Source organism: Peromyscus maniculatus, chromosome X (genome assembly GCF_049852395.1).
Source record: "Peromyscus maniculatus bairdii isolate BWxNUB_F1_BW_parent chromosome X, HU_Pman_BW_mat_3.1, whole genome shotgun sequence".
Classification (NCBI taxonomy): domain Eukaryota; kingdom Metazoa; phylum Chordata; class Mammalia; order Rodentia; family Cricetidae; genus Peromyscus; species Peromyscus maniculatus.
In genome coordinates, this window is record NC_134875.1 from 13,779,534 (window position 1) to 13,798,572 (window position 19,039).

The window sequence follows — 19,039 nt, forward strand, 5'->3', positions numbered from 1 at the left end:
GGGAATTTCACATCATGCATCCCAATCCCACCCATCTCTCAGTCCCACTGTATCTATCTGTCCCTCACCCCTGCCATATCTCCCCACAGAGGAAAACCCAAACAGAAATAATAAAAATAAAACAAAAACAAGAATATCAACTGAAAAACAAACTTAAAAAAAGAATCTCTTTGCTCCTCATTCTTTCACACCTCTCTATCACCTCTTCATTTACCTCAGTGACATTAGCAGCAGCTGTGTATCAAGTAGTACACCCCTTTGTCCAAACAGATTCCCTTGCAAATGTTCATGGCCTCTGGCCTCTGGTACACCATCAATGCTGGACTCTCACCAAAACTCCTCCCAGATATCCTGCTGTTGTCTTGAACAATAGAGTTCCTGTGGCTATGGTTCCATAGGACCAATCCATTCATGTGCTCCAGCAGGTCATAGATGTTGGGGAGTACCAACTCAAAGCCCTGAATCTGTGCCTAGGTGGTAGCCACGCTGGTCATTCCAAGCCGCTGGGACTACCTGCCTCAGGTCAGGTCACGGGCTGAGCCAGTTATAGTGAGGAGTGGGACCTGCCCTCCCATATGTGGGGAGTTCTCTCTCCTCTCAGGGATGTGACTGTGGTTATGAGGCTAGTTAACCCAGGGCCTGCAAGGGGAGGGATCAGTTCTCTGGTTGGGGGTGCAGCTGGCTCTCCCAGGGCCAGTGAGGGGCAGGGCCAGCTCATCATGACCCTTGTACTTCAACACCTTGTTCACATGGGGTCCTGTGGCAATGCAGGCAATGGACATCAACAACCAACACCAACTGAAGCAGGACCATCTTGGGTCAGGATATCACCATGGGCCTGGGTGGCAGCAGAGGCCACCCTGATCTATATGGTCCTGGTGGCACCAATGTGGTTTCAGATGTCCTGCTCAGCTCTTGGTGGTAACAATAGCCAGGGACATCAAGGAAGACCCTGGCTGTTATAGGGCCACAGACCCAGACATGGCCCTTGGCAGCAGCCTGGGCCTGGTGATACCTTGACCCCAGATGGCAGTGCAGACTATTCAGATTGTCATGTCCCCAACAGTATACATTCCTCAGACCACGACATGGCCACAGGTGGTTGCCCAGAACTCAGACATATGTGTGACCTTTAGGGGCAATGCAGGGTCAACACAGGCCATGCACATTAACACAGATCCTGGTCACAGTAGGACTACGGACCCATACAGTGTCCTTGGCAGTAGCCTGGGCCTGGATGTCATCATGGCCCCAGGTGGCAAAATAGGCTACTTGTGGGGGTGCACACAAGCTCCCTTACTCAAAGTCAGAAAGTCTGAGCTTGCTTTAGCCAGCAGGGCTGCATAATAGAAAGCTTTGGCCAAAAGTGTGGTTACCAGGTATTTTGAAGTGTCTTCACTTGTTGATACATTATACCTCGACGTTGAAAAGGGGAGGCCGTAGGCTCCTCCCCTTCCTAATGTATAAAAAGCCCATCATGAATAAAGTCAGGATTTCTGGGAATTGACCCAGGGCCCTCCTGAGGCTATCCTGTGTCTCTGTTTTTCTCTTTGTCTAGGCCTATATTTCTATCTAATACTTCTTCATTCCTCTCTCCTCCCTCCAAGAACCCTTCCATAGGTTGGAGCAGGCCTCTGACAGCTATTCAGATTAGCATCACCCTTGCTGCAGGATAGCCTTCAGTCCCCTAACATGGCCACAGGTGGCAGCCCAGAACCCAAGTATCCTTGTGGCCTTCAATATGAGCACAGGCCATGGACAGCAACAACAAAGATCCTGGCTGCATTAGGGGCACGTACACATATCTGGAACCTGACTAAATCTCAGGCCCTGACATCTCTATGGCCCTAGGTGACAATGCAGGCTACCTAGATCAGATGGCCCCTGAAGCCACATGGCCCTTGGGCACGAATGTAGCCACATGTTGTGACCCAGATCTTGGGTAACCCCACAGCCTTCAATGGAAGCAGTGGCCATGGACATCATCACAGACCATGGGGTCAGGACCATGAACCCAGACATGGCCCCTAGCAGCAACTCAGGCCCAGACGTCATGGCACTGGGTGGCATGCAGGCCCCCCACATCAGCCTTCTCCTCAGCACACCCACATCTCTAGATCTACCTCTCTCCACAGGACATGAACCATTCTAGCTCTCTCTTTTTCCTGTACCCCATCATACATTTGTTCACAACAATTGTGCAGAACCACCTCTAGTCTCTCCTCCCTACCCAGGGCAGGCAACCCTATTTGGGTATGTAGGTAGGTTTCTTCCCTTGCTCGATTCTTATGGCACCAGGGTATGTGGTCTATCATCCCAACCCAGCGTAGGAAGACCCAGGGAAATTTAATTTCTAATCTGTCTCTCTTTTCCTTTTCCAAGCAATCTCATCTACTGAAGCAGAATATCAGAAATATTTGCTAACACTAAGAACATCATCAGAAATCCAGTCTTATTTGGGGAAAACAATTAACATTGGGTAAAATAAGGATCCCACCAAATGTATTCCTTTGTCCAAGGTCTTTCTGCTATTTAGCCATGGAGAGATATCTTCATACCAAAGCAAAATAGAATTGGAATCTAGAGTAGAGCAACAATTCTTATTTAAAAATCAATGAGTATAGAGGTAGAAAGATGGCTCTGCAGTTAAGAGCATTGGTTGTTCATCCAGAGGACAATTCCCAGCACTTACATGGTGGCTAACAATCATCAGTAAAAGTGGCTGATGCCTTCTTATGGCTTCAGCTAGCACTACTTGCATACAGTGCACAGACATACATCCAGGCAGAGCACTCATACACACATAATGAAAGCAAAAAATGGGGAAAAGAAGTGCATAGAGACACAAAATAATGTTCTTTTTCTAAGGAATGAAGGATTTGTTTTAATGAACAGTTTGAGGTTATAGTTCATTTGGAACTCAAGGCAGCTGGTCATTATTGCCTCAGCAGTCAGGAAGCAGAAACAGTGAATGTTTGTTCTCAGCTACTTACTACTTTTTATACAGTCCAAGATCTCAGTCTAGGGAATGGGACTTCCCATAGTAGGAGAATCTTCCACCTCATTTTATGTAATGAAGGTAATCACCTACAGACCTGCCCAGAGCCCCATCTTCCAGGTGACTATATATTTAATCAAGATAACAGTAGATTTAATTTTTTAGCGTATCTTTGACATGCATTGCGTTTTGAATTTTCTAATGAGTAGAATTATATTTTGTTTGAAATATAAATTTGTTCATTTTTTAAGAGAGAGAAAAAGGAGGAAAAAAGTGAGTGGGTAAGAAAGGTGGGAGGATCTAGGACAAATCTGGAGAGGAAAACACATGCTCAAAATATATCTTATGAAATTTTTTAAATAAAAATGTTCATCAAAATAATATTTACTAATAACATCACTTTGATTAAGATCTAGATGTTTGAAAAGAAAGAGAAAAATTCATAGGCATTTGGTTAGTGCTAGAATGATTCTAGCTCCCAATACCATCACATTTCTCATATCCACTCACCAGTGCTGTGACAATTCTTAAACACAATAATGCCCTGTTCAGGTTCAGTTCAGGCATGAGAAAAGGATACATTTTTGGTAAGAGAAAAAGCAGTGACCTCAACTGAATAAGACTGATCCCAAAAGACTCTCACATGGGAGCCCTGCAATAAATACTCTTAATATGTGATGTAAGTCTTACAAGTCTATGTAAGAAGGTATGCATTAATCTTCTCAGTAGGTACAATAGCCTATGTGTAATAATAATAATTACAAAATTTCAGCTCAACAGAATCAGTATGGCAATCCAACTTATATTTTATTGATAAGTCTGGAACTTTAATAAAATGCTTTTCAGAAATGCAATTTAACACATTAAATAGCTCTCCAAACAGAGTCACTATGAGCATTATTGGAGTTTGTGATAGACAGAAAGAAACCTTTGCCTTTGCAATGTATCTTCTTTTGGGTTCTTGTCAGACTTTCTATCCCTACTAGAAACCTCTTTTAAATCCATAAAACTCAAGCTGCCTTCACATGCTCATCTGCTAAAGAATATTAGAGGATTAAAAAGTTGTTCTTTACATAATTAATTTGGCTTATATACATTGCTTAAGAAAATAATGTTGCCCCTGTTGTCTAAAACATGGATTCATTCATTCAAAAACATTTTATAAAGTATTTATTAATCCTGTAGTATTTATCAAGAATATTGTAAGATTTAAGGATGCAGCATTCCAACTAGTATGATAGGTATGGCTATAAAAGATGTGTTATGTACTGAACATATGTGGCTGGAGAGAAAAAAATCTGAAATTATGTGGTTTGACTGTAAAACTAATTAGTCTCAAACTAATAAAGAAACCTATAGTCTACTTTGTCTAACCATAAAACTTAATTTTAATGACCCACTTTAATTTAATAGACATAAAAGTATTTATAGAATATTCAGTATATTAATAATATGGTTATATATATATATATATATATATATATATATATATATTTCTTTAATTGAGGTCAGGAACATTATTTGATTTGAACCTTAAATGTAAGTTTTGCCTGGGTAATAGATTCTAGCAGAGGAAAGGATACTGAGGGAAGCTCAAAGCAGGACACTTTCTTTGGGATTGTGGAATCTCAGTTGTACTTTATAAGACAATTACCTGCAATGCTGCAAAGTAACATGGGCTAAGCAAATGGGATTTTTATTTATTTATTTATTTATTTATTTATTTATTTATTTATTTATTTATTTATTTATCTATCTATCTATCCATCTATCTATTTCTCTCTCTCTCTATTATTTTATATCTGACCACAGTTTCCTCTCCCTTCTCTCCTCCCAGTCCATCCCCCTCACTCCCCTCTGTTCCCATAAACCAATCCTTGCCTCCTCCATTTCTGTTCAGGAAAGAGCAAGTCTCCCATGGATATCAACAAAACATGACATATCAAGTTGCAGTAAGACTAAGCACAACCTTTCATATTAAGGCTGGACAAGGCAACTCAATGTGAGGAATAGGGTCCCAAAAGCTGAGTAACAAGGGCTTAAGCAGTGAGAGGAGACAGAAGATGTGTCATGTAAGGGAACAGAGGGAGGAACTTTTATTTTTAGTTTTTTATTTTTATTTTTTTTTTTTAGTTTTTGTGTTATCATCGGTGTTTTGTCCACTTATTTTTTTATTTTTTTTATTATTATTATTATTTTACAACACCATTCAGTTCAACATAATAGCCACAGATTCCCCTGTTCTCCCCCTCTCGCCCACCCCTCCCCCCAGCCCACCCCCCATTCCCACCTCCTCCAGATCAAGGTCTCCCCCAAGGACCGGGGTTGCCCTGGTAGACTCAGTCCAGGCAGGTCCATTCCCCCCTCCCAGACCGAGCCAAGTGTCCCTGCATAAGTCCCAGGATTCAAACAGCCAACTCATGCAACAAGCCCAGGTCCTGGCACCAATGCACAGCTGCCTCCCAAACAGATAAGGCCAAATGACTGTCTCACCCGTTCAGGGGGCCTGATCCAGTTGGGGGCCCCTCAGCCTTTGGTTCATAGATCCTGTGCTTCCATTCATTTGGTTATTTGTCCCTGTGCTTTATCCAACCTTGGCTTCAACAATTCTCGCTCATATAAACCCTCTTCTTTCTCACTAATTAGACTCCCAGTGCTCCACCAGCGGCGACCATTGCCAGCAGTCTTTTGCGGGGGTATCTTTGTGGATCTCCGTGGGCCTCCCTAGCTCTCTGCTTCCTCCCCTTCTCACCTTCTCATGTGGTCTTCATTTACCATGGTCTCCTATTCCTTGTTCTCCCTCTCTTTTCTTGATCCAGTTAGGATCTCCCACTCTCTTTCCCTCGACTGTCGCCCTTCATTGTTCCCACTCATGACCAGGCTGTTCATGTAGATCTCGTCCATTTCTCCGTGTCTTTTTTTGGGGTCCCGTTTTCCAGGTAGCCTCACTGGTGATGTGAGTAGCAGTCCAGACATCCTTGTTCCACATCTAGCATCTTCCTATGAGTGAGTACATACCATATTTGTCTTTCTGAGTCTGGGTTACCTCACTCAGGATTATTTGTTCTAGGTCCATCCATTTGCCTGCAAACCGTGTGATGTCACTGTTTTTCTCTGCTGAGTAGTATTCCATTGTGTATATGTGCCAAAATTTATTTATCCATTCTTCAGTTGAAGGGCATCTAGGTTGTTTCCAGGTTTTGGCTATTACAAACAATGCTGATATGAACATAGCTGAGCAAGTGCTCTTGTGGTATGATTGATCATTTCTTGGGTATATGCCCAGGAGTGGTATAGCTGGATCTTGGGGGAGACTGATTCCCAATTTTCTAAGAAAGCGCCATATTGATTTCCAAAGTGGTTGTACAAGCTTGCATTCCCACCAGCAGTGGAGGAGAGTTCCCCTAGTTCCACATCCTCTCCAGCATAAAGTGTCTTTAGCCACTCTGACAGGCGTAAGGTGGTATCTCAGAGTTGTCTTGATTTGCATTTCCCTAATGATTAGGGAAGTTGAGCAATTCCTTAAATGTCTTTCAGCCATTTGTGTTTCCTCTGTTGAGAATTCTCTGTTTAGTTCTAAAGCCCATTTCTCAATTGGACTGTTGGTCCTTTTGATGTCTAATTTCTTGAGTTCCTTATATATTCTGGATATCAGTCCTCTGTCAGATGTGGGGTTGGTGAAGATCTTTTCCCATTCGGTAGGCTGTCGCTTTGCCTTGTTGACCGTATACTTTGCTCTAAAAAAGCTTCTCAGTTTCAAGAGGTCCCATTGATTGATTGTTTGTCTCAGTGCCTGCGCTACTGGTGTTATATTTAGGAATTGATCTCCTATGCCAAGGCGTTCAAGACTATTTCCTACTTTCTCTTCTAGCAGGTTCAGAGTAGCTGTATTTATGTTGAGGACTTTGATTCACTTGGACTTAAGTTTTGTGCACGGTGACAGATATGGATCTATTTGCAGCCTTCTACACACTGATATCCAGTTATGCCAGCACCATTTGTTGAAGATGCTTTCTTTTTTCCATTGTACACTTTTGGCTTCTTTGTCAAAAATTATATGTCCATAGGTGTGTGGGTTAATGTCAGGGTCTTCAATTCGATTCCATTGGTCCACATGTCGGTTTTTATGCCAATACCAAGCTGTTTTTATTACTGTAGCTCTATAGTAGAACTTGAAGTCAGGGATTGTGATGCCTCCAGAAGTTGTTTTATTGTACAGGTTTCTTTTAGCTATCCTGGGTTTTTTGTTTTTCCATATGAAGTTGAGTATTATTCTTTCCAGGTCTGTGAAGAATTGTGTTGGTATTTTGATGGGGATTGCATTGAATCTGTAAATTGCTTTTGGTAAGATTGCCATTTTTACTATGTTAACCCTGCCTATCCATGAGCATGGAGATCTTTCCATTTTCTGAGATCTTCTTCAATTTCTTTTTTCAGGGACTTAAAGTTTTTGTCATATAGGTCCTTCACTTGCTTGGTTAGTGTTACCCCAAGGTATTTTATGTCATTTTTGGCTATTGTAAAGGGTGATGTATCTCTAATTGCCTTCTCAGCTTCTTTGTCCATTGTATATAGGAGGGCTACTGATTTTTTTGAGTTGATCTTGTATCCTGCTATGTTGCTGAAGGTGTTTATAAGCTTTATCAATTCCTGGGTGGAATCTTTGGGGTCACTCAAGTATACTATCATGTCGTCTGCAAATAGGGAAAGCTTGACTTCTTCCTTTCCAATTTGAATCCCCTTAATCTCCTTATGTTGTCTTATTGCTCTGGCTAGAACTTCAAGTACTATATTGAATAAGTATGGGGAGAGTGGACAGCCTTGTCTCATTCCTGATTTTAGTGGAATTGCTTTGAGTTTCTCTCCATTTAATTTGATGTTGGCTGTTGATTTGCTATATATTGCCTTTATTATGTTTAGGTATGTTCCCTGTATTCCTGATCGCTCCAAGACTTTTATCATGAAGGGGTGTTGGATTTTGTCAAATGCCTTTTCTGCATCTAGTGAGATGATCATGTGGTTTTTTTCTTTGAGTTTGTTTATATGGTGTATTACATTGATGGACTGGAACTAAGGCTTTTCGGCAGAAGCATTCCTTTCAGCTAGAAGCCATTTCAGCTGGAGTTCTTTCAAGCTGAGGAATTGGGGAGGTAAGAGGTGGAGGCTGTGGCTTGCTCTGCGTCTTTGATCTTTCAGGCATATTTTATTAGGGTACACAATATATCACCACACAATTGCATTTTATTTAAAGAGAAGGGAAATAGCTGCTGTGGGATGTTCTGTATGTCCTGTGGGAGCCCGTTCTTGGGTTCCTCGTGGCTTTACCCAGCAGGTCCGCATAGAGGATGATTAGGACCACTGGCCTAAGTGCAGGTGTCTGAGATAGTCTGCACTTGGCTATGCTGGGGGATGGTCTGTATGTCAAGTTGCTCTGATTGGTCAATGAATAAAACCTGATTGGCCGTGGCTAGGCAGGAAGTATAGGCAGGACTAACAGAGAGGAGGAAAAAAAAGAACAGGAAGGCAGAAGGAGACACAGCCAGCCGCCCGCCAGGACAAGCAGCATGTGAAAATGCCGGTAAGCCACAAGCCACGTGGCAGGGTATAGATTTGTGGAAATGAATTAATTTAAGATATAAGAACAGTTAGCAAGAAGCTTGCCACAGCCATACACTTTGTAACCAATAGTAGTCTCTGTGTTTACTTGGTTGGGTCTGAGCAGCTGTGGGACTGGCTGGTGACAATTATTTGTCCTGACTGTGGGCAAGGCAGGAAAACTCTAGCTACAAATAGCCTACATGGTTGTAGAATGCTACTCCTAGAAGCTATAGTTACTAAAAAGAAAGACCACTGTCACTTGTGGAATGCTTCTATATTCACTGTTGCTTAGGCAGGTCTAGTAGCACTCCCCCCACACAAAACAATACAGACTCCTGCTATTCTTCTTAGTTCTCCACTAGAACTAACTGATAATACTCAGCTTCTTAAGACACTATACACCCTGGTTGCAAGATATAGAGAAATTGAGATGTGACTACATTGTGGAATATTAATTAAAGATGTGTTATATTATTTTATGTTCTGGAATATTTGTTTAGTGATGCAAAGATGTGTTGCGTTTTTTTATGTTTCATTTGCTTAACTCTCTCAAGCTGTGTTACTTTGACTTCCTAAAACACCTCATTGGTCTAATAAAGAGCTGAATGGCCAATAGCTAGGCAGGAGAGAGAAATAGGTGGGACTGCCAGGCAGAAAGAATAAATAGAATAAAAAGAAGGGAGGAATTATTGTTGTTTGTTGGTCTTTGGTCTTTTGGGGGACCTGCCACCCAGCTTCCAAATAAATCACACACAGAGGCTTATTCTTAATTATCAATGCCCAGCCTTAGCTTGGCTTATTTTCTAGCCAGCTTTTCTTATCTTAAATTATTTCCTCCTACCTTTTGCCTCTGGGCTTTTCCCATTCTATAACTTTTGTAAATCTTACTCTTACTCCCTAAAGTCCTCTTTCTTCTCTGGCTCTAGCTCTTAGATCTATCCTCCCAGTTTCTCCTTCTATATATACTCTCTGCCTGCCAGCCCCACCTATCTTTTCTCCTGCCTTGCTATTGGCCTATTCTTTATTTGACTATCAGGTGTTTTACACAGGCACAGTAACACAGCTTCACAGAGTTAAAAAAAATGCAACATGAACAAAAGTAACATACCTTGAAATATTCTACTACAGAGGATTGAGAGATGAGAAAGAGGAGGATGCAAGGGGCCAGCCACACAGCGAGACATGGAGTGAGAAGGAAAGAAGAGTATATAGAATAGAGAAAGGTAAAGCCCAGAGACAAAAGTTAGAAGGGATAATTTAAGTTAAGAATAACTCGATAGAAATAAGCCAAGCCAAGGCCAGGCATTCATAAGTAAGAATAAGTATATGTGTATTTATTTGGGATCTGGGTGGTAGGCCCCCAAAAAGTGAAAAGTTAAAAAAATGCTACAGAATTGAGCAAGAAACTTCTTTTATTCTCGCTACCTTTCATAGTGCATGAAGATGCTATGCAGGCTTGTGGGGGAGAAGAGGCATAAATGGTATGTAGCCTTTTAAAATCTACTTATCACTGAACACTGAGTAAACAGCCAAGAGACACAGAAAGTGTACTTTTCATTTCCTTCTGCTATTAAATGCCAATATTCTTAATGCTGTGGAAATAGCACTGAGTCTTACATAAGATGTATCTAGGTTCAAATAACCATCTTCAGTGTCTAATTATACAACTTTGTAGAAAGAAATACCTTAAGTTATTTGCTTCAATTTTTCTCTGTGTACTAGAATTATAGTACCTACATTAATTTTCTTGATTCATCGTGTGCCTCTACATTTTTCATTTCTACTGAAGGCATCAAAAAGTAGATTAATGCTTTTTTGTTTTGATCTATTTTATTTATTTATTCATTCATTCATTCATTCATTCATTCATTCATTCATTTTACATCCTGACTGCCATTTCTCTTCCCTCTTCTCCTCTTGTCCCCTCCTCCACACCTCTTGTCTGCCCCCCACATCCACTCTTCCTCTGCTTCTGTTCAGAAAGGGGTAGGCCTCCCACGGATGTCAATAAAGCATGACATATCAAGTTTATGTAGGAATAAGCTCCTCCCTTTGTATTAAGGCTGGACAAGGCAACCCAGCATGAGGAATAGGGTCCCAAAAGCCAGTGAAAGAGTCAGAGTCAGTCCCTTATTGTGGAATATTATTTTAAGATTATGTTACATTATTTTATGCTGTGGAACATTTGTTTTAATGATGCTAGGATATGTACCATTTTTTATGTTGCATTTGTTTAACACTGTGAAACTCTGCTACTTTGCCTGTCTAAAACACCTGATTGGTCTAATAAAGAACTGAATTGGCAATAGCTTGGCAGGAGAGGGATAGGAAGGGCTGCCAGGCAGAGAGAATAAATACAAGAATAATTCTGTGAAGAAGAAGGAAGAGCAAGAATAGGGAAAGGAGGACACTAGGGGCCAGCCACACAGCCACACAGCCAGCCATGGATTAAGAGTGAAAGTAAAATATACAGAAGCAAGAGAAATGAGAAAGCCCAGAGGCAAGAGGTAGACTGGTTAATTTAAGAAAAGCTGGCTATAAATCAGTCAAGCTAAGGCTGAGCATTTATAATTCAGAAAAGCCTCTGTGTGTGATTTATTTAGGAGCTGGCTGGCCCCCAGAAGAACAAAGACCAAAAGAGCCATAAAAGGTGAAAAAAAAATAGCTCCTGCTCCCATTGTTAGGAATCCCACAAGCAGACCAAGCTACACAACTGTCGTATACAGATCGAGGGCCTAGGTCAGTTTCATGCAGGCACTGGTTGTCCACTCAGACTCTGTGAGCTACTACATGTCAGGTTAGTTCTTTCTGCAGGTTCGTTTTCTTTTTGTGTCTTTGACCCCTCTGGCTCATACAATCCTTTCTTACTCTCTTCCGCAGGATTCCCTGAGCTTGGCAAAATGTTTGACTGTGGGTATCTATATCTGTTTCCTTGTGTTACTGGATGAAGGCTCTCTGAGGACAATTGGGGTATTCACCAACCTGATTACAGGAGAAGGACATTTCAGACTACATATCAACTATTGCTAGGAGTTTTACCTAGGATTGTCCTTGTAGATGTGTGGGAATTTCCCTTGCATCAGGTTTCTACCTGACCTCGAGATATACACTCCCCATTTCTAGTCATTTCTTTGAGTTCTCCCCCCTCAGTACACCCCCAACTGATCCCCTGAGTTCCCATGTCCTTTCACATCCAGTCTACCCAGGAGATCTGTTCTATTTCCCCTTCCCAGGGAGATCTGAGTGTCTCCCCTTGGGCCCTCCTTGTTACCTAGCTTCTCTGAAGACTATGGATTATAACATAGTTATCCTTTACTTTACAACTTATGCTTTTTTAATGGAGTAAATGATGATACTCAATAACTCAGTAATTTATATGATTTAGTTGCCTAATAAACTTAAAATCACATTTTCTTCAGTCCTCTTAAAAGTGCAGCTGCAACATTCTGTTCTTTCTATTCTAATTTCTTGTATCAATATTCCTTACAAAGATACATGCTGTCATTGGTGGATTCACATGACTAGCTTGTAAAGTGAAAAGATTAGGAGGTGCTGTAATAAAGTAGCATGGACTTGGAAATCACAGTCGAGAAAAGAATAAAACTAATTACTATATTTATTCAGCAGGGTAAGAGTATTAAGCTCTCCCCTAGAATCTATGATCTCTTGTACCTGCAGTTTTCAGTCCAGTTGCTCATACCAGGTATGAGTTCTTTCTTTTGAAGTGGTCTTTAAATTCAATCAGGTGGTAATTGGTTATCTTTATAATATGTAAGCCACTTTTGTGCCAGTAGGCAAACTTCAGCAGGCCAGTTGTTACTGTAGCTCTCAAAATTCATAATTGGTAATGCAATTAATTACTTTTCTCCCATGGTAGTGTACATAGAACCTCCCAGGACTAAGAAAACTAACTGGCAGAGATGAAACTAAGTTCTTTCCTTTATACTCATAAGTTTGTTGATCTCTTAACTCCAGTCAATGAAGTTGCTTGGTGTAATAGATAGCAATTATTCCAAAGACCCACAGCAAGTCAAGGTACAGAGAATAAAATATTGAGGGCAATCATCTCTAGATTGGACATCTGGCTCAAGGACTACCATGGTAGAGGGGTAGAAAGAAAGATTCTAAGAGCCAGAGACAGTGAACATTTACAGTACAACAGTATTTGTCAGACCTGTATAAGCACCTGGATTGGAACACTTGAGCACCAGTTGATGATGCTGATTAGGGAGGTTTAGGAAGTGCCACCTTACTGGTGGAAGTATGTCACTGGAGGTTGACCTTGGGAGTTTTAAAGATTCACTGCATGTCTAGTTCACTCTCTCTGCTTCAAGTTTTTTAGCAAGATGTGAGTTCTCAGTTTTCTACTCTGCCATACCTAGCACTTGGTATCATGCTTTTCCACCATAATGAACTTATACAGTATCCTCCAGTAAATGGTCCTTCAGACATGTGCATACTGACATCATTTAGTGGAGCTGGTGCACTTTAAAAAGAATACATGGGAGCTGGAAATAACTTTATGGTTAAGAATACATACTGTTCTTTGCAGAGGACCTATGTTTAGTTCCAGGCACTCATGGTATTTGCAGGGCATTCTCTCTTCTCTATAGGTACATGTACTAATATGCACATACTCCCACAGACACACATTCCAATCCATAATAAAATCTTTAAAGATTTTAAAAGAGCCTGTGAAGATGAGAGATAAAATTGTTCAGGAACATAATGAAAAAATTAGAGGAAAGGAAGTGGGGTCAATTTCATTAAAACATATCGTATATACATATGATACAAATTCTCAAACATAAAAGATATTTTAAGAAGAGAAAATAGTACAAAAAAACTAAAAATCACGTTAATTTTGAATTTAATTTGATCCGATCTTAATAAAAGATTTATTTCTATTTAATGTGTATTAGTTTTTGCCTGTACATATACATGTATGTGTATGTGTGTGTGTTCCCAATGTACACCTGGTGCTGAAGAAGATAAGGAAAGGGAATTGGATACCCTGAAACTGGAGTTACAGACAGTTGTGAGCCACAATATGACTTCTGGAAACTGTACCCAATTCCTCTGTAAGAACATCAAGTGATCTTAATTGCCAACCCACCTCTCCAGGTCTTTGAATGGTTCTAAAAAGCATACCTTCTGAAAATCTCAAGAGTAGTATACTACTGCTTTTTTTCATGTAAGTCCCTTTGGCTTCCTGTGGAAAAAAGACAGGGACAAGTCCAATCCCATTTAATACAGGATGGATGGCTACCAATATATGAAACTGATTCATTTTATTTTGAAGTTACTGTTCCTGCTTTGTTGTTAATCACCATGAGCCCAAACTATGCATTCAAACCATTGTTTTGTTTTGACTCTCCTTTCATAGCTAACCAAATGTGCCTAGTGTTCCATTTAGGCCTGATTATCTTCTATGACTAATTAACAACCACTTCAGTGTAACTGAATGATCAATTGATTAGGGCTATTGAGCATTATAAGCTTCAATTTGCTAAGTGCTCTCACAGGATTGGAGGAACATATAATTGTTTCTCAATAAACAACTAATACCTGTGTTTCTCCTTTATTATACAAACTCCACCATACCTGCTATGTGCTTATGGAAAACTTACAAATAATGATTCTGTGTAAAGGTAATAATATTAATAGTGCAAGGAAAGTATAATACATGGGATAACAAGGATCATTTTGAAACTAAAGAATAATTGTCTTCCTGACAATATATATTTTAAATCATAGCAGAAGAAAGGTTTATTTTCCCATATTATTGTATTACATTTCATGATGATAGATTATAGTTATTTCAATAAGAAGAGATACATGTCAACAAAAACATATGGTGCCATGTAGATGAACAATCTTATTAAATAAGAAACACAGAGCCAAATACAGAGTTAAAAGACAAGAGGTCAAAGCAATAGCTAAGAGCTGAGACTAAAAACCTTACCCTTCACTGCCACGGCTGTCCTACCTCTCCGCAAGAGACCTACTTCTCTGTATCTGTCTTTTTATAGACTTTCTGTTCTGTCTTCTCATTGGTTGTAAACCCAACCACATGACCTCCTCATCACTGCCCATCTACAAAGACCTCCAGGTCTTCTATGGTTGGTATGGAGATTAAAGGTGTGTGTCTCCATGCTGGTGGTATCCTTGAACACACAGAGATCTGCCTGTCATATGATCAGGATTAAGGGCATGTGCTACCACTACCAGACTTCTGCTATGGCTTGCTATTAGCTCTGACCCCCAGGTAACTTTATTTATTAACATACAAATAAAATCACATTTCAGTACAAATAAAATATCACCACATTTCCCCTTTTCTATTTTAATAAATAGAAAAATTATAGCTAATATAATAAAAACTATATACAAAAGTACAATAACTATATACCATATATACAAGCAATAAATACCTAAAAAAAATCTAGTCAATTGTATTTGACAAATTCAGAGAAAATAATTCCATTATCTATCCTATTTTGGTAAGTCCAAAATGTACCTGATTCACTTTCTATCCTAACTTATATTACGAACAGAACTATCTTACAATGTCTTTCAGATTTATACACTTACTCTTTAGTGAGTTTCTTTTCTGAAATTCTTAACAAGGAAAACTATAACTATAACTAACTAATCTTCAACTCCCTCAGAGACCCAAGAAGGAAATAATATTACCTAATAAAAAATAAAAACAGGAAGTGCATGCAAGCAGCTTCCAAAAAAAAGTGAGTTGATAGAAACAGCCAGCTGCTTAGACAGTCACCCAAGGTTTCTCCACAGCGTTGGGGCATCATCTTCAGCCTATAGGCTTAGTGTATCTGACAGACTCATTTGTGAAGAAGGATGTATACAAGGTCAATAGTTCGACCTCACATTTGGTGAGAGCAGTCCATGTACCAGAAACATCTAAATTCCATTAGTGTCATGTCATGATTCAGATTTTAAATTCTGGAAATTGTTGATGTTTTTTTTTAATTCAGCTGTCCATTCTTCTTGGCTGTGTATATGTGGCTTCATCTCAGAATCTCATTCTTCTTCACATCCCTCTATTAAATGCCAATCTACTATTGAGAGGTGTGAGCTTGGTTACTCTTCAAGAATAACTGTTTCAACTGTGGTTCCACTGCACATCAGAAGCCATCTGCCCACTGCCTGTTCAGCTGCCTTTGAAAAAAAAAGGCACGGTACCTCTTCCAGCTTGCAAAGGCCACTTCAGGGATGGTGCCATATTGTCCTGGGCTCAGAAGATGCCTTTTGATAAAGCCATAACTACACTTGTTTTGGCAAGCATCAGTAGTCCTTTGTTTCGTGTCCTGTCTGTCCTGTTTGTCAGCAGTTGATTCGAGGATACTTTGTTGTCCAGTGGCTAACTTTTGCCACAATGAAAGTTAACTCCATATGCAGTTTCTTCAATGCCCATATTTTCTCTGAAGTAGATTGGTACTGCCAGGAGCCGACATGTCTCATAGTAATAACAAAAAAGAAAAATTTTCTAACTTATTAAAATATTTTAAATGCCATATTCTGTAGATCTCTGAAGGGTTTGAAGATGACCTGTCTATCTAAAATATATCTGCTCAATCTTGAAAACATACCTAATGTGACTACAAATTCTATTGTAATGTCTAACTACTAACTTTCATTTCTTTGTATTCTAATAGTTGGTAATAATAGCATTTAAGGATCAGCAAATTGCATTATGTTGTTAAAAGGATTACATTGTTAAATAAGTATAATATATTGAACAAGATTAGAATTATATATATGGCATTTTCTAACAATATATATATATAAAATTTGTATACAATATAAAAAATCCAATCCAATGTAAAGTATTTAAAACTAGTAATTGTCTTTTTCTTCTTCATTTGTTTTAAACAAGAACTTTAAATCTAATCTCCTTTGTTTAGTCCTTTTCCTAACCCTTAACAACAACTTGTAACCAACCCTCCTAAACAATGAAAATTATCCCAGACCTAAAACCCATTAAAAGACCAAAAACAAAAAAAAAAACAAAAACAAACACACAAAAACACCACCCATCCCATACCACCTCTTTGGGAATGTGGGCATCGTATTCTTAAAATTGCTTCCTGCTGGGTATGGGCAAAGGTATCTTTATTCTGTGTGGGGCTTTTACCCACCAACCCCACAGCTTCCCAGAGTTTTCTTGAGTGCGAGCAGCAGGAAATATTAGATATAAGGATTTATAGTGGAGAATCTTGTGGAGATAAACAGATAGAAAATAAAGGATAGCCTTGAGAAGACCTGGTACCTATTCCAACGGGCCCTGACTTTCTCTGCCCCAGGGTTTTTATAGAGAAGCCAAGGGGTGGAGCAAAAGACCTCCTCCCCCAGCACAGCCAAGTGCAGGCCATCTCAGACACCTGCACTCAGGCCCGTGGTCCTGATCATCCTCTATTCGGACCTGCTGGGTAAAGCCACGAGGAACCCTAGAACAGGCTCCCACAATTCTGAAAAGAAAAATTTTGGGTTAATTGTCAAATTCTAGGAAAGGTAACTGTATCCTTCATTGTCCAGTCTGTGCATAATGCCAAAGTTCAGGGTTTATCTCAAGTCCTAATTCAAGTAGTCTTTGAAACTGGATCATCTCAGCTAGCCCTCTCAAAATTGTTCTGAGCATTTTGTAGTCCAAAGCTGATCTGTAGATGATGTTTGTCAGCTTTATGATATTATTATTGTCCACGTAGAAGTGTTATTTTTGTGGGGCCCCTCTTCTTCCTGGAGACTTCAGTTGATGTTAGGCCTGGCTGTGATTTCCTGCAGAAAACTGATAAGAGACTCAAACACAAAGACATGTATAGGCAGCTAATTGAAGCCCCCTTTTTTTAGAATTAGTTAGTACTCTATATGGCCATTAATATCTTAACAAAGTTTAAAATGTATATATATGTATATATATTAATTTGATATAAAATTCATACTTTAAGAAAAGTTTAAAGAATCAGAATAGAATCAAAGAATTGAGATTAGTAGTAATAGAAGAGTCCCTTAATTAATTTGTTTTTTCTCCTCTCCCATGTCAGAAGAGTGCCATAATCACAAACTAACATCAAATGAAATAGAATGTTTTGTTTATTAGAGTCATGATTGTCCTAAATAGTGGTATTTACTGAATAATAGACTTTAGTACCAGAAAAGTACTGACTTGTACTTACAAAACTCAGAGATCAACTTAACCTGGCTTCATTATACAGAAATTTTATTTTAGGGTATTAGGTTCACAATAGAAACCACTAGAAAGCATAGTTTATTTTTAAAGCTTCTATTGCACAGCACATACAAATTCTCACTATGGCGAAGCATGGATAGATGAGCCCACTTAGGATATATGCAAAGTACTATTGTGTTTAAATTTGAGTACATTGTCCTCATAAAATGTGGGCAATATACGAAGCTGTTTCAACATAGTTGAGTTGATATAATGAAGTTACCTGGTAATACATGTTCTCCAAAGTCTCAACAGACATAAAATTCACCTTCATCTTGGACTTTGCCATGTCTGGATTAGTGCCATGGACAATTCTGTTGTTTAAAAGCCACTCATTCTGTTAATTTTTTTTAAAGCAGTCAACATAATTAAGGCATTCTTGAGACTGTGTTCTGCACTATAACTTTTAGGCAAAACTATACCAATTCTTTCCAATAATGTAGTTTCATATGGTATAATACATATTTTCATATCTTCATTGATGCTGTCTTCTTGCAGAATTTGATAAACTCATGGTCAGTAAAATATCCTTACTTTAGTGAAAAGGTTTTAAACTTTAATTGGAGTTCGAGAGATTCCTCCATGATTAAGGGAACTTGTTTTTTCCAGAGGACTTGGGTTTGATTCACATGGACCCATATTCCACTTGTAGGACCCACATCAGGCAGTTCAGTAAGGCCTGTAAGTCTACTTGCAAGAGATTTCAAACCCTCTTGTAGACTCCTCAAACAACTGTATACAATTAGTACACCGTATGTACATTCAGGCATGCATGCACACATACACACATGTACAGGTATATGTGTGTGAAAAATAATACTTCTTTAAATGTTACTTTATTCATTATAAATTGTAACGTGTTATATACATTTATATTTTTAATTGAATAAACAAAATCCCTATTACCAGGCATGAGATGTAGCTTTTGAGTCATTGGTGAGAAGAATCCAAGAAACTCTTAATACGTTATAGGATATAAGTTTGTTCACCTAACAAGAGGGAAAATTATGCCTTTTACTGGAAACTTAGACAACTACTCAAAGATGGGAAGTCATGGATCTTGGAGAACATACAACTGCCACTTTACTAAGCCAGCATACTTCCTAATTGCATTTTAAAACTTATTCTTGCACCCATATATAAGCATATGTCACAAATCTCATCAAAGAAACTCCTTTTTGTAGTACAGC

General features: G+C 39.2%; 1 pseudogene; it reads right to left on the bottom strand.

Annotated features, from left to right (window-relative positions):
* Nucleotides 1-18,138, bottom strand: part of LOC102924398 (NHP2-like protein 1 pseudogene) — a 38,794-nt pseudogene extending 20,656 nt beyond the window's left edge.
* Between the last annotated feature and the right edge of the window lie 901 nt (nt 18,139-19,039).